This window comes from Canis lupus, chromosome 16, assembly GCF_011100685.1.
Source record: "Canis lupus familiaris isolate Mischka breed German Shepherd chromosome 16, alternate assembly UU_Cfam_GSD_1.0, whole genome shotgun sequence".
Classification (NCBI taxonomy): Eukaryota; Metazoa; Chordata; class Mammalia; order Carnivora; family Canidae; genus Canis; species Canis lupus.
This window is the reverse complement of record NC_049237.1, coordinates 29466355-29484035: the sequence shown is the minus strand read 5'-3', so window position 1 is coordinate 29484035 and position 17681 is coordinate 29466355.

Below are 17681 nucleotides of genomic sequence, written 5' to 3'. Positions count from 1 at the left end.
TTTCTTTGCTGTTGAGTTTAATAAGTTCTTTATAGATCTTGAATACTAACCCTTTATCTGATACGCCACTTGGAAATATCTTCTCCCATTCTGTAGGTTGTCTTTGAGTTTTGTTGACTGTATCTTTTGCTGTGCAAAAGCTACTTATCTTGATGAAGTCCCAATAGTTCATTTTTGCTTTTGTTTCTCTTGCCTTCATGGATGTATCTTGCAAGAAGTCTGCATCACTTGCCATCAGGGAAATACAAATCAAAACCACAATGAGATACCACCTCACACCAGTGAGAATGGGGAAAATTAACAAGGCAGGAAACAACAAATGTTGGAGAGGATGTGGAGAAAGGGGAACCCTCCTGCACTGTTGGTGGGAATGTGAACTGGTGCAGCCACTCTGGAAAACTATGTGGAGTTTCCTCAAAGAGTTAAAAATAGAGCTACCCTATGACCCAGCAATTGCACTGCTGGGGATTTACCCCAAAGATACAGGTGCAATGAAATGCCGGGACACCTGCACCCCGATGTTTATAGCAGCAATGTCCACCAATAGCCAAACTGTGGAAGGAGCCTCGGTGCCCATCGAAAGATGAATGGATAAAGGAGAAGTGGCCTATGTATACAATGGAATATTCCTCAGCCATTGGAAATGACAAATACCCACCATTTGCTTCAATGTGGATGGAACTGGAGGGTATTATGCTGAGTGAAATAAGTCAATCGGAGAAGGACAAACATTATATGGTCTCATTCATTTGGGGAATATAAAAAATAATGAAAGGGAATAAAGGGGAAAGGAGAAAAAATGAGTGGGAAATATCAGAAAGGGAGACAGAACATGAGAGACTCCTAACTCTGGGAAACGAACTAGGGGTGGCAGATGGGGATGTGGGCAGGGGGTGGGGGTGACTGGGTGACGGGCACTGAGGGGGGCACTTGATGGAATGAGCACTGGGTGTTATTCTATGTGTTGGCAAATTGAACACCAATAAAAAATAAATGTATAAAAAAGTATTTACATATGTGCATTTGCATAAATGTTGTGTAAGACTTTGAAGAAAGTATCATAAATGGTTTACTCTGAGAAAATGGACTGAGGGTTCATTGCGAATGAGAAAGGTAGGGTAAGAAGTTCTTTTTAAATCCTACACTGTGGCTTCTTTTGCCATATTTCTGTACTACTTTTATGGTAATAAAGATATAACATTATAGGCTCTCTCATATTACTGATGAGTAAAACAAAGCCCAAATTTGCCTAGGGTCACTCAATTAGTTCTGGATAAAGCCAGAAATGTTAAGATTGCTTTATGAGTGCTGTATCAGTGATCTTTTATGCTTGCCAAATAGCCCTTTTGCTTCACATGGCAATTGGATGTATGGATTTTAACTTTCCATTTTACTACTTACATAAGTTGCTACTATACTTATTTGTATCAGTGATGGTCTCAGCATAAATATGTTAGACCAAGAACTTAGTGAAGCTATTATATTTAGTTTCATTTTTCCTCAGCTTGATTATTTCATGTTTCCAGATGTAAATTTAATATGAATTTATCTCAAGATAAAGAGCCTTACATGTAAGAGGTCATCCTGTTCTGGATTTTCAGCTTCTGTCCCTAAATATTACCATCTCTCTTTCCTGTGGGTCTTGTGGCATCTCCAGGTCTCCCTTATCCCTGCCTGTCTCAGTAAAGGCCCCTGTTCATCCAACTTCCAAGTTAACAACAGGTGCATGTTCTCTGTATATTTCTTTTATTACCCAGAACTCCTGTAACACTTGCCCCAAATTGTCTTCCATGATCAGGCCTCCACCAGCATCCTGTAAGGGACCAGCCTGTGCTCTGCCTCACCTCGGGATTCCCACGGATCTACACAAAGCTTCTGGATGCTTCACGGGCTGTTTTCTCACTGAAATAGAGTTGAGAAAATGCAATTGCGAATACTACTCTCGTGTGAGAGACTATATAATTCACTGTGAACAGTCAAATGTCACTTCATTACAGGGATCTGTACTTTAAACGCAGCGGTTCTTTGGCTGGAACCCGCAAGAGCCCCGTGTGGCAGAAGCAGCAGCAGGATTTTAAAGAACTCCACTTTTAGGTGGCTTGGACAATTTGTTCTGAAACTGCACATGGTTTTTGAATTTATCCCCTTTTAAGTGACTCTCTCATCTGGCCCATGAAGATGGAAGACTCAATTAAGAAGCCACTGTGTGGCAGTCACGACTGGGTCCTTTATCCTGCTCAGTGTGGAGGGGAAAAAAGACTCCCCAGAACACAATGTGCCATGGTGGCTTCACTTGACCTTTCTTTACTGACTAGGCTCATTCAAAGTTTGTTTCTTTTTTTCTTTCTTTCTGTCTTTTTTTTTTTTTAAGGGAGGAAACATGAAAGACATTACATGGCTTAGTTGTTTCCTTTTAAGTACTGTGGCTGCAGAGGGAAGAGGGCATTAAGCCACAGATGTTGAGAAAACAGTTTATCCTGTCTGTTACCCCTAGGAAGTAGCTGAAGCTTCCCCATCTCCTTCACTGCATTGTGCCATTCCCTCACCCAAACTCATTGCTCCTATCTGATTTTATCAGCAGAGTCAAAAATTGAGAAATCAGATCAATTTGATGTCCTCTGTTAAATAAGCTCAAAGTGGGGTATGGAAATGCGAGGTGTATATAGAGATCCTGCGGGATGCTGAAATAAAAAATAAAACATCTATTTATATTTACTTTCACCTAAAAATAGGAACAAAATTAATCTTCACAGTATTTAATTTATGAGAAGGTATCTGTGCCCTCTTGTCATGTCTCACGTAGGAAGACCAGGTGTCTGGGAGAGAGGGCGTGAGTAAGAGAAAGTGGTGAAGTTATGGGCTGCAATCACACTAGGCCATTTGTTTTGGCCTCTTGTCATTAGCACAATTTATGCACATGTGAATAAGTTGATTTATTGATTGCATTTCCCAGATTTAACTAAACCAGACATCATAAGTGGCTTAGTGAAATTCTTGCAATTACAGAGAAAACATGAGACAAAAAAAGCAAGTTGGCACTTTTAACTTTAGAATGAGCTTTTTATCATCTATGTTAAAAATTAAAAACAAAGATTATTTATCATATCTACTTCATTTAATCACATTTCTGCCAGCTTATTAAAATCATTGATAACATATTCATAAGAACACTGTGGGCTTTGTCCTATTCATTACATTATCAAACAAAATTATTTTAAAACTTTTATTTCATATTACTTCATCCTCTTAAATGTTACATTTTCAGATTTGATAATTTACATCCGAATAATATAGTATTAGGTGTATACAACACAAAACAAAATAGTCGGGGATCCCTGGGTGGCTCGGCGGTTTAGCGCCTGCCTTTGGCCCAGGGCGCGAACCTGGAGTCCCGGGATCGAATCCCGCATCGGGATCCCAGCTTGGAGCCTGCTTCTCCCTCCTCCTGTCTCTGCCTCTCTCTCTCTCTCTCTCTCTCTCTCTCTGTGTGTGTGTCTATCATGAATAAATAAATAAATAAATCTTTTAAAAAAATAGTCATACAACTCTTAGGGGTATGTGATTCATATATTTTATCGGTATAGCACATTATCAAAACAGTTTGGAGACCACTGGGGAGATTTATACTTCAATCTGAGCAGGGGAAGGAAATCATTGAGCTCTGAGTGGGGAAAAGGCCTTGTTAGTCACCATTAGGGCAAACCACATGCCTTCTCCATGCATAGAGACTGATGCCATGTGCAGTAGATCATGCCCATTTGTATAAGGCTAACAGGAGAAGAGACCTTAGGGACAAGCGAAGACCTTCCTGGAGTTGTTTTTAGGTCATACATGGGCTTATACATTTCTAAAAGATGAGCACATTTCATCTGAGTCCAAAAAAGGCTGTATTGGTTTATAGATTTTCTAGGTAAAGTCTAACAATGATATCACACTTGCTACCTCCATCACCTTTCCCACTCTGGCCCCAGCAAAAAGTCAGCAGAAAACTACATGCATTGTACCCATTTATTAGTGCATCAGACCAAAGCTCTGTTCAAGGAGGGAGACTCCACTCATAGCTTCCCTCCTTCAGAGATAAGGAAACTCTTTCTCAAGAAGGAAGTGTAGCTTTGCATTTCAGTGCACTGTGCCTCTCACAACTCATGAACAACTTTGTGATGATGCAGACTTCTACTGATGGAATTGAAGAGGGTCAGGTCCCATGGAAAGGTTAGCAAACTTCAGTATTGGTAGATAAATCTCCATAGCAAATACTTCCTGCCATACTCCAAGACAAAATGGCAGAAGATGAGGCCTCATTCCTTCCATTCTGCTTCCTGCAGCTTTGGGTCAGTGCACTGATGGCCCTTTCCTGAAGCTTCCATGATATCAGGCTTCTGGAATGCTGCTCTTGACCATCCTTACTTTTGCTTCATGTCTTTATTATAAGATACTCAGAGACTCCAGTTCTGACAGCTACTTGTATGTTCATGAATAAAAATCAACTACACTGCAGGATTTTGGGTTTATAGCATCTGCCTGGATCGTACTTATTCAGGTGGAATGCAATCAAGTATGACTGTAAAAGAAAAAAAAATAAAAACAAACCCACAGTGTGACTTTATTTAATGTATTAAAGCTGCACTATTCACATTCTGCTGGGAAAAAGAAAGCACATATATATGCACTGGGAAGATGGAGTTTTTCTGAAACATGCTTTCATAAGAATTAATTTAAATTTCTTCTTATCCTCACAATTGGCGTGAATATTTTCCTTGATCAAGGAGCAAGACATAGTATTAGTGCATGTGCATTTTGTCTAGAATATGGAATCAGGAAAGCCATGAACAATCTACTTGCAAAATGAGACACTAAAACTAACCTTTGGGGGGAACTTTATGTCCTTGAGCTGCTATTTTCTGCAAGCAGGTTGAGAGAAATTCACTCAGATTTATTGTTATTAAAATTCTTCCTCATCACTATGAGCATCATTATCACCCCCAGGTGGACATAGCACTTTTCTTTCCAGATGTTTAAGTTGCTTTACTTATATTATTGGAGCCATTTTAAAATATGTTTAAAATATCAGCCAACACACTTATTCCCACAACACCTCCCTACGGAGGAAAAGGAAAAATAAAATAATTAAAATTGACATTTTCTTCAGAGTCTCCAGCCAGAAAAACCAATGGCCGTTCCAAGGCCACATCACTTCATTTATTCGTGTGTATTCTAGTGAGATAAGAATATCCATTGTTCACCTAATAATAAACGAAATAGAGGTGCAGAATATAAAGAAGATTTGTCCAAGGACACATTTGGTATTAGCAACATTGCAAATAAATTATCCAAAGCTTTCTAATCTTTGCACCAAACTTCTTCATGCTCAGATACATAAATTCAATGATACAGATTTTATTGAGATCTACTTTGTGCAAGTCACATGCCTTGAGCTCCTGCAAATATGAGGTCTACACATCTCAGGGATGGTAAACATGGCAAACATACACATGGATAATTGGAGGGTCATTCAAGTTTTATAAAAAGAAAACCATTTAGAATGAGGTCAAAGTAGATTTGAAACTAATATTTCAATGTGGTTCTTAGTAGCTCTATGACTTTGGGTAAGCTTTTTTTCTTTTAAGATTTATTTAATACTTATTTTAGAGAGAGAGACACACAGAACATGAGTGGGAAGGGCAGAGGGAGAGCGAGGGAGAATCTCATAGACTCTGCACTGAGCATGGAGTCCCAGATGGGGCTCAGTTTCACAACCCTGAGATCATGACCTGAGCTAAAACCCAACAGTCAGATGCTTAACTGGCTACACCACCTAGGCACCTATTTGGATGTTTCTTAATTTCTTTGAGGTTGAGATTCCTTACCAAGAATAAAAGAGTAATATTACCAATGGTACAAAGTAGTTTCAAGCATTAAATAAGATTGGCATATGGTGAAAACATCATGACTTATAGTTGTTATTTTTTTTTACCATATTGTTACTATGACTGTCATTATTGTGATGTCACTGAGCCCTTTAATTTTGGAATGCAATGGCTCTTATGGGATTTTTTAAAAAATCAAAAGTAGATGTATTTAAGATGTACAATGTGACAATTTGATATACATATACATAGTGAAATGATTACTACAGTCAAGCATATTAACATACTCATATCCTCACATAGTTTTTTTTCTTATTTTTTTGGTGAGAGCATCTACTCTTTCAGCAAATTTCTAATACAAAATACAGTATTGTTGACTATAGTCACCATGATGGTCATTAGATCTCCTAGAAGGTATTCATCCTACACAACTGATATTTTATACCCTTTTGACCAAAATCTCCATTTTTCCCCACCTCCCCACCCCTGGTAATCACACTCCTACTCTTGCTTCTATGTATTTGAGTGCTTTAGATTTAATATATAAATTAGATCATGCAACTTTTTCCATCTGTCCTTTTTTGAGTAGCTTGGGATTTTCCAGGGCTGACACATCACCATGATCTGTCCCCCCTGTCCTCAAGGGAAGGGACAGGGGAGCCTGTGCAGCTGCCTCACCCTGGTGACCCCCAGGCCCTTCTCATAGCCCTCTCCTGGCTTCTCATAGATACCGTGTTTGTGAATAAAGTTGGAGAATGCAAAAAATAATAACAAACAACAGGTGACTTATTTTACTTAGCATAATGTCCTCTAAGTTCATGCATGTTGTTGTGAGTGGCAGGATCTCCTTGAAAAAAATATTCTATTGTGCATATACACCACAATTTCTTTTTTTTAATATATTATTTATTTATTCATGAGAGACACAGAGAGGCAGAGACATGGGCAGAGTGAGAAGCAGGCTCCTTGCAGGGAACCTGATGTAGGATTTGATCCAGGGACCCCAGGATCACACCCTGAGCCAAAGGGAGACGCTCAACTGCTGAGCCACCCAGGCTCCCCACAATTTCTTTTATTACTATTATTATTATTTATTAAATTCCAGTATAACTAACATACAGTGTCATATTAGTTTTAGGTGTACAATATGGTGATTCAGTGCTCATTCTCAGTGCTCCTCATGCCAAGTATACTTGTAATCCCCATCACCTATCTTATACATCCCCCCTCCACCTTCCTTCAGGTAACCACCAGTTTGTTCTCTATAGTCAAAAATCTGCTTTTCAGTTTGTCTCTTATTTTTCTTTGTTTTGTTTCTTAAATTCCACATAGGAGTGAAAATTTGTCTTTTTTTGTCCTACTTATTTCACTTAGCATTATACCCTCTAGATTTATCCATGTTATTGTAAATGGCAGAATTTCATCCATTTTTTATGGCTGAGTAATATTCCATTCTCTCTCTCTCTCTCTCTCTCTCTCTCTCTATATATATATATATATATATATATATATATATATATATATCCATTCATCCATTGATGGTCACTTGGGTTGATTTCATAATTTGGCCAATGTAAACACTGCAATAAGCATAGGGAGCATATATCTTTTTTTTTAATTTTTTTTAAATTTTTATTTATTTGTGATAGTCACAGAGAGAGGGAGAGAATGAGGCAGAGACACAGGCAGAGGGAGAAGCAGGCTCCATGCACCGGGAGCCCGACATGGGATTCGATCCCGGGTCTCCAGGATCGCCCCCTGGGCCAAAGGCAGGTGCCAAACCGCTGCGCCACCCAGGGATCCCATATATCTTTTTGAATTAGTATTTTAACATTATTTGGGTAAATATCCAGTAGTGGAATTATTGGATTACATGGCAATTCTTTTTTAAAAATTTTTTTAAGGAACCTCCATACTGTTTTCCACAGTGGCTTATCAATTTGTATTGCTATCAACAGTGCATGAGTGTTCCTTTTTCTCCACATCCTCACCAACACCTGTTGTTTCTTGCGTTTTTTATTTTAGCCATTCTGACAAGTGTGAGGTGATATCTTGCTGTAGTTTTGACTTGCATTTCCCTGATAATAAGTGATATTGAGCATCTTTTCATGTGCGTGATGGTCATCTGTATGTCTTCTTTGGAAAAATGTTTACTCAGGTCCTCTGTCCATTTTTATTTGCATTATTTGTTTTAGAGCTATACTTTTACTCAAGGGAGAGCAGAATTCTGTTATTTCTGCTCCAGTCTCCTATTGGAGAGGCTCTCTGCATGAGACACATGTTCAAAAGAATCAAAGTGTCCTTCACCCCAGTCTCAGCTCATAAGATAGAAGCTCTATATTAGGCAACAAGATTGAGAATACTATACCAGAATAATGCCCACTCCAGCTCCCTGTAAGACCGATGATGGCAGGGGCAAGCAAGATGATGAGGACTACCATACCCCTAACTTCACCTTGTACGATAGGATATTGTTCTGCCTAGAGCAGGCCAGTGCCCTTAGCCAGAGCCAGGATACTGATGCAGAGGTCCCACATCAGAGGCTTAAAAGATAAACAAACTCTGCCTGAGGGAACTAACTTTATTTGGAACAGAGCTTATAGAATTCCACACCCAAGGGCATGGTCAAAAGGAGGTGAGATGTACAAAGTCTTTCATAGTTCTACAATAGTAGCAGCAACAAGGAAAATGGAAGATTAACCAAAAGTCTAAGAGAGAGAACTGGGAAAGATACAGCTAAGAAAAGAGCTTCTGCAATCATAGTGAACAGTGTGGGACCTGTGAAGATGTGCCAGGATGCATCCACATAGGAACAATTAGAGCTGGATGTAGGACAGACAGACATGAAAACATTTGCCAGCCTGCACACAAATTCATCACAAAGGGAAGAAGACTCACCAGTGCTAGGGTCTTAAGCACAAACTCTAACCAAAACACTGGCTAAACAATAAGTTACTCTGATCAAGGAGTGACTCTTCTTGAGCCATACTAAAAATAAAATTGCATACATCCTTTTCAGTCTGGAATACTGTGCGCCAGTCCAAGGTTGTACCATTTTATGAAAGATCAAGGAAGGAAAATGCAAGTTACTGATGCCCAGCCAAATGTGTAAATTCCTTGGACTATGATAGCTACCTCCAAACTATATCCAATGGTCAAGGGTAAAAATTTAACTAGCCAAGGGGATTAACCACATCCTTTGACCAATAAGTAGCTTATGCTGTCTCAGAGGTGACTGCTAAGTAGTCTGGCTAATTATAAGAACAAGAAAAACATTGTGCGGAATCCAGAGGCTATAGGTGAAGTAGACTTCAAAAAGTGTGCATCCTACCAAATGTTTTCAAAAAAGAAGTGTTGAGAAATATAAGCCAACTATATCTAACATAGCTATAGAATACTCAACCCAACATTAGCAGAAAACATTCTTCTATGCACACATGGAATTTTTTCTAAGGTAGACGATACGCTTAACAATATACAAGTCTCAATAAACTTAAAAGAAGGAAATCATACAATGAATATTAACTAACTAATTACTTAACTAATTTACCAAGAATTAATGTCTTAGTCTGCTTGGGCTGTTATAACAAAATGCCGCAGACTGAGTGGCTTATAAATGATAGTAATTTTTTTCTCACAGTGCTGGAGGCTGAAAAGTCAAGAAGACTGGTGTCTTCTCTCTATACTCACATGGCAAAGGACAGCCGGTATCTCTGGAGCCCCTTTTATAAGACACTAATCTCATTCATGAGGGTTCCACTGTCATGATGTAAGCACCTCCAAAGCCCTATATACTGATATCATTACACTGTGCATTAGAATTTCAACATATTACTTTTAAGGTGAACACACATTCAGACTATAGCAACCAAACACAGTGGAATTAAATAAGAAATCAACAATAGCACACACTCCTAAATAACTGATGGATCAAAGAAGAAACCACAAGGGAAATTAGAAAATCCTTTGAGAAAAATACGAATAAAAATACAGCATTCAAAAACCTATAGAAAGCAGATACAGTAGTGTTCAGAGGGAAATTTATAACTATAAACAAATACATTATGAAGGAAAAAATCTCTAATCAATAATATAATTTCTACTTTAAGAAACTAGATAAAGGAGAGAAAATCAAATTAAAGCAATCAGAAGGAAGAAAATATGAAAAATTAGAGTGCAATAAATAAAAAAAATGATTAGAAAAACCATAAAGAAAATCAACAAAACCAAAAGTTGATTCTTTAATAAGATCAACAAAATTGACATTTTCTTAGTTAAATTGACCCCACCCCAGAGAGAGAGAGAGAGAGAACTCAAATTACTAAAGTGGAGAATGAGAATACCACTAATGCTCTTACAGAAATAAAGAGGGAATATTATGAAAAATTTTATGTCAGCATATTTGATAACATAAAAAAAGGACAAATTCCTAGGAAAATGCAAAGCACAAAAATTGACTCAAGAAGAAATAAAAAAAAAAAATTGAATAGAGCTAAAAGAGATTAAAGGATTAATTCATTTAAAAACTTGGCATAGGGGATCCCTGGGTGGCGCAGTGGTTTAGCGCCTGCCTTTGGCCCAGGGCGCGATCCTGGAGACCCGGGATCGAATCCCATGTCGGGCTCCCGGTGCATGGAGCCTGCTTCTCCCTCTGCCTGTGTCTCTGCCTCTCTCTCTCTCTGTGTGACTATCATAAATAAATAAATAAATAAATAAATAAATAAATAAATAAATAAATAAATAAAAACACTTGGCATAAAAAAATGCTCAGGTTCAAATGACTTCAGTAATTAATTCTATATAATGTCCAAAGAAGAATGAATATCAATGTTTCACAAACTTTTCCAAAAATGAAAGGGTGAGGAATACTTCCAACTCATCCTAAGGGGCCAGGGTTAACCTAACAGCAAGAGGCATCACAAGGAAAATAAAACAAAGGGCACCTGGGTGGCTCAGTTGGTTTAGCATCTGTCTTTGGCTCAGGTCAGTCATGATCTCAGGGTCCTTGGATGGAGCCCTACATCAGGCTCTCTGCTCAGGGGTGGAGCCTGCTTCTCCCTCTCCCTCTGCTTTCCTGCTGCTCCCACTGATTGTGTTCTCTCTCACACTCTGTCAATTAAATAAATAAAATCTTTTTGAAAAAAAGAAAACCAAAATAAAATATGGACCAATATTCCTTAAAATAACAAAAATTCTCAACAAAATAGGAGCAAGTTGAATCTAGCAATATATAAAATAGATTATATGCCATGAACAAATAAGATTTATCCAAGAAATGCAAGGTTAGTTTAACATCTGAAAATCAAGCAATATAATTCACCAAATTAAAAAAATAAAGAACAAAAATCAGGTAATCAATAGAAACAGAAAACAAAATTGACAAATCCAACACTCTTAAATGATAAAAACAGTCAACCAAGTGCATATAGAAGGAAATTTCCTTTATGTAATGAAGAGTATCTACCAAAATCTAAGTTAAAACATAAAATAAACCCCAGCTAATTTAAATATTGAATGCTTTCCCTCAATCCATATATCTTCTTCATAGATATATTCATTTAAATTCTCTTTCAAGTTTTAAGTGAGTTATTTTTTTTCTTTTATCATTGAGCATAAGTGCTCTTTATATATTCTACATACAGGTCCCCTAACAGATATATAATTTTCAAATATTTTGTACCATATTATCAATTTTTGTTTCACTTCCTTGTTGATTGATTTCAAGTCTAGGGCAGAGAAACTAAGGAACAACATATTGGGCCAGAACGCAACAAAATTCTCAGAGACTAAGGGGAACATGTTCAAACAGTATAGACTTTAGCTTGGATAAACTCCCATTGGTCAATTCTTGGATAGTTTGAACAAATCTAGGATTGTAACTAATTGTAAAACATTCAATAAAATAAATAAATGAATTAGTAATGATTTTTTTAAAAAAAGAGAGGAGAGAAAGCTAGACAAACAAACTTGTATACCATCACAGATGTAATTATCACAGCTTAAACTTATTTTTAAATTTGGCAATAAAGGAGAAAGAATTAAGCATATAGCTTATTTAGGAGATACCCAGTTGGTGGAGAAAAGCTGTTTTAGATAGAAGAATGTTAGATCACAAATGTAGAAGGAATACAAAAATAGAAAAAAAGTCATTGATCTGCAGGCAGCAATAAAATTATCAATTCAAGCAAGAATGCTAAAACTTTGGATTCAAAGATTGTTGGAAAACACCTTGCATGTTACCAATATTCAAGAATATTACCCCATGGGTTATTTGCTGAATGAAAATGAATAAAAATTGACCTCATGATAAAAATATTTGGCTTCATCACTATAACTGAGCATTATGAATAGTTGGACAACTTGATACCAAGCGCCTTGGAATGCAGTATAATATGAAGTGCACAGCATCATCTGTGAAGGATTCTTGCAAAACAACCAAAGAAACAAACAAAAACGTTTAACTTGAATCTAAGCTTTTAGCACTAACTTCCAAAGTATAGAGGATTAGGGGGTTGGATAAACAGTTTAAATACCACCATCACTAAACAATTAGACCAAAAAAGAACATGATGCCTTTTGTGAGTCAATTGACCTGTTCTCTTTAAAATGTCGATGTTTACTGGAAAAAAAAAAAAAATGGGAGGACTATTATAGAAAAAAAGTGACCAAAGAGATATAGCAACAAAGTGCGATACAAAGACCTTGACTGGATCTTGTTCAAACAAAGAAACAACAGCTATAGAAGATATGCTTGGGAAAATTACGGAAAATTGAATAAGGACTATATATTAGCTAATATAAAGGAATTATTAATTATTTGGTGTGATGATAGAATATGATTATGTGTGAAAATACACTTATTTTTAGGAGTTGCATGCTGAAATATTTAGAAATGTCATGACTGTAAGTGACTTAAAAAGTTACTGCAAAGACACAAAGTATTGTAAAACATTAATATTTGTCGAATCTCCTTGGTAGGTACATGGATGTTAGTTGGATTATCCTTTCAACTTTTGCCCATATTTACATTCTTTATATTAGAAAGTTGGAAAAATAGCATCTTGTGTGGGCTTTGATTTTTACAAAATTTTATTAAGTTGTATCAACAGGTGTAAAACTTAATCCCACTGAGAAAGATGAAATTAAAATATATTAGTAATGCTGCCATTTAATGTTTTTAGTAAACTTTCTGTTTCACTTTAGATAAGCAGCTGAGAAATTAATATTTATGTTTTTGAAGAAATAACATTCACCTACATTATCGTGTCTGTGAAAAAGAACTGCCAAATAGTACATAACTCAAGAGGTGGAAGTCCATGTGATTTCTTATCCTACTTTCTGCATTTCCTGATTATTTAATAATAGTGATGATTTACCTTTATTAAATATTTGCTCTGTGTTCAGAACCATGTTAAATTCTTTACATGAAATTTCGTATTTCTTCCTTACAAAAACATTTAAACTGTTGGAGACGTAGGATTAGAAGGAAAGGAGACAAACCTGGTGAAATAAAAAATGTTTCTGAGAAACCCCTTGTAAGAAATGGGAGAGGTACCTATTCAAAGAGATGTAGTAAGATTTTCAAGTACAGCTGAGAGCCTAGCTGAGGGTGGAGCCAGAAGGCTAGATCATAAAATACAGGGACTCTGATCTGTGCAAGAGTGTTATTTCTTTCTTCCTGGATCATAGCCCATACTTGTAGGAACAGAGAAGGTCGATGGATAGGTTGGTCCCAAAGTGGGGTTGGCAGGGCAAATGCAATAAAAGGATATGGAAAAATGAATTTGATCATGCTGACATCAAAAGTGATTGAAGCAATGTACCACATGATTCAGAGAAGAAATGAATCTTTAGTTGAGAGGTAGTAGGTCAGGGGCTGAGGGTTATGAGCACACAGGAGCCACACACAATAAAGCAATCATTCCTCTATCGGCAAGAACATTAACGACGTCAGAATCTACTTATCAGGACATTCTCAAATGCCCAAACTACCCACTGAAGACAAGCAGAGTTTTGAAGGGATATGATATCCACACTTTCAGCCCTATCCACTAGGAAAAGGGGTCTTTGTGTAGGGAAGTATTTGAAAATCTAGAGTGTTAAAAGCCTTTGGAAGATGTTTGAGATTGAGGTTAGGGAGAGAATGATTTGATGAGCCCCTCCCTTAGAAGCATAGAAATGCACGTGGCTTCCAGATACCATCTAAGCTGGAAAATCAGGAACAATAGATCATGAACAAAGGACCTAAGACATCTGAGATCTAAAAAATTTTCACTATAGATAGTATGTTTATTACAGTCTTCTTTATCTGCTTTTAAAGAATAGAGATAAAATTTTCAATAAAAAGGTCAATATATGATATACTGAGGAGATAGCCAAGAGGAAAAAAGTTTCAAATTTAGCTTTTAGGGGAGAAACCTAGAGAAACAAGAGTGGACAGGGTTTATTTTTAAAGGGAAAGGAGACAAGCTCAGTCCCCATGTCTCATGAAAAACGTGGAAAGGAAAGCCTCAGAAGGTGAGGTATGACGTTCAGGGATTAACAGGCAATAGACCTTCATGGTGTACCCTACAATATTAGCCAACGTATGGCACCAGTACAGCTGCTGCTCTTTATGGTTTCTGTGAAAATACAATATTTCCTTTTCCCTGGCTCTCTACTCCTAACTGAAGTTCATATTAAGTGTGTTAAATATATGACAGTATACATTAAAATGCCATGCCTAGCTTTGGATCACATGTAATAGGAATGTTTAAGAGAAACAAAGTATAATACCTTCTCCAAAGGAATTTAACGATTTAGAATTCTTAGGAATCAAATAATGAAGAGATGGTGTGCACACTACTTGTTTACCTACAGACTGATACATAAAGGAGACAACCATTGTAGTTGATGAAAGTTTAATAAAGCCTTCAAGCATATTTTGATCAGTGTGCCAGATTGATGTGTAGATCTTGGGAACATTTCATTGGTTAAAAAAACAGTAACATGGTGAAAATGGTTATGGTCTATATGCATGCATGTGTGGTGTGTGGAGGGGGCAGTCAAAAGAGACAGAGAACATTTATAAATTCAACAGCCATAGCTGGGTACAGTAATGATTCAATTAAAGTTTTAAAATATTTCAAAATGCCTAAATACAAGATATTCCACTGGGTATAAAGACAGAAGGAGAATTATTCCTATTAGGAGAGATTTAAGAGCATGGTTAGAAAACCAAATCTAGATAGGACTATGGCAATTGTTAGTCAGTGTACAGGAATATTAAAAATTCTAGATGCCTTGCAAGAAAGAGAGAAATGTCTAGTGTTTTCCAAACTGAAAAACTAATTGATTGTGAAATTGTGCCATATTTGCAATCCCTTGATGTTGCACTTTAGCTATCATTAAACTTACTTGCCTTTGTCGTCTTTGCTTTGTGATAAGCTGGAAGACTAGGTCAACTTTGTTATCTGAGCACGTGGATCTGTCCACTTTCCCTTCTTAGGGCTTCTTTAACTGGACTGTGAAGTAGAAACTACTACAAAGACTTCACAAACAAGTTCTATGTCTGTGGGCTTTTATGTAGTGGATTATGACACAAATAATCGATAAACAATTTTTCAGACACTAAGGAGCCTTTTCTAGATTCTATTCAGCCTGTAGATTCTTCCATTCCTGCCAAAAAAGACAGAGGTCATCAAAGTACTCCCACCACTCTAGAGGAGCACAGGCAAAGACAGAGTAGAAAAGTCAGAGAGATAGAGACAGACAGACGACAGACAGGAGAGAGATAGGAGAGAAGCCACGCTCAAGAAATGGTTATTTAAAACATTATTCAGAAAAGCTGTGAAGGGAAGTAAACTTACAAATAGTTAGCGGTTCTCATTTTAAAGTTTGAACACAATAGAACTTAGAAGGTCTGAGAATGTTTTTGTGCCTTGTATGAACAGGAAGACACATCCCCATAGAGTCTACACAGGATGGATACAGGCATGGGGAGGCTCAATACATGATCCAAAACCAGAACAAAACCAGAGACTCCAGACTACTTAAAGAGATCCAGTCAGGAAGGACACTTCCCTTCATTATACCTGCCTAACCAGCCCCCAAGGAGAAGAAATTTGAAGGTCTCATAAAATCATACTGTAAGACTGTTCATACTTTATTTTATTTATAAAACAAATATTATAAAATAAAATAAAGATTTTATTTATTTGAGAGAGAGCATGAGCAGGAGGGGAGGGGTAGAGGGAGAAGCAGACTACTCAATCAGCAGGGGGCCCAATGCAGGAGTCCATCCCAGGACCCTGGGATCATGACCTGAGCTGAAGGCAGACCCTTAACCACTGTGAGCCACCCAGGTGCCCCTACAATTTTGTGTTTATGTCAACTGCTTCGTACAAGGTATGTCCTTCACACTGCAGTAGAGTTGCAGGGATTATAACTACTACTCTTAGGTTTTTCAGGTAAAAGGTTTTCCCCAATTTATTTATAAATGGATTTCCCTATCCAACAACTTCAATGAAAATTTTGCCAGTTATACTTGAACAAATACAAAACATTCCTTATAGAATGTGCTTGGGCAAAGTTGATGGCTGTTTGGGTTCATTTGTTTATTTAACAAGTATTTATTAGCCAATTCATTGAGATCTCTGTGCCATGCTGTGCTAGGAGTTGGAACATGCAATCAAACACTAGTCTTCCTTGCATTAGTTATCTATTATTTGGATTAGATTGCCCCCAAACTTAGCAATTAAAACAAACATTTATGGGGAGCCTGGGTGGCACAATCAGTTGAACATCTGACTCTTGATTTGTGCTCAGTTCCTGATCTCAGTCTAGGTGGTGAGACTGAGCCCTGAGTGTCAGGCTCTGTGCTCAGCACATAGTCTGCTTAAGACTCTTCCCCCTCTCTCTCTGCCCCTTCCCTACTGGGGCATGCTCTGTCTCCCTCTCCAATAAATAAAGAAATGTTTAAAAAGACAAAACAAGACAAACATTTATTATCTCAGTTTCTGAGTAAGGAATCCAGGATCTGCTTATCTGAGCCATGCTGATTCAGAGCCTCTCATGCAGTAACATCAAGCTGCCGGCGAGGGCTGCAGTCACCTGGAGGGTTGGAGCACAACCACATGGCTGACAGCAGGTGGCTTCAGTCTCTTGCCACATGGGTGGGCCTCCCATGGGGCTGTTCAGTACAGGAGGGAAGGACAGGGCAAGCCTGAGTCAGAAGTCAGTCTTTCATAACCTGATCTCAGAAGTGACATGATGTATCATCAATTCTGTGTTCTCTTGGCCACAGAGACCAGCCCTGGTACAATGGGGAAGGGGATTACACGGGGTAGGAACACCAGGAGGCAGGGCTTATTGGGCGCTGTCTTGTAAATTCTTTCAAACTTTACCTTCTGGCATTTTCACTGTACTTGTGGATATAGACCATAGAAAAATAAATAAATTATAATAAATAGTAACAGAAGGGGCAGTGAGGAATTGAGCTGAGGTAGAAAGACAAGAAGGAACTACTTATACCATATATGCAGACTTCCATGTTTGTATTTCACATTATATTCATGAGAATAATAAGTAGAAATGGGATTAAGGGTATAAGCGTGGTGTTTCTAAGAATGGAATATAGCTCCTGGGTAAATCCCTACATATTTAATAGCATGTGACTGTCTAGCCTGGCTGAATTCACCTGGATCACAAGACCAGAAAGAAAGAACGAGCTTCTGAAACCAAGTGAAACACAAGTACAAGGCAGTGGGACTGAAGATTCCCTTGCTTTTGGTAATTAGGTTTTTGTGTCCCTAAGGTCCAAGACTAGGGGCTTGA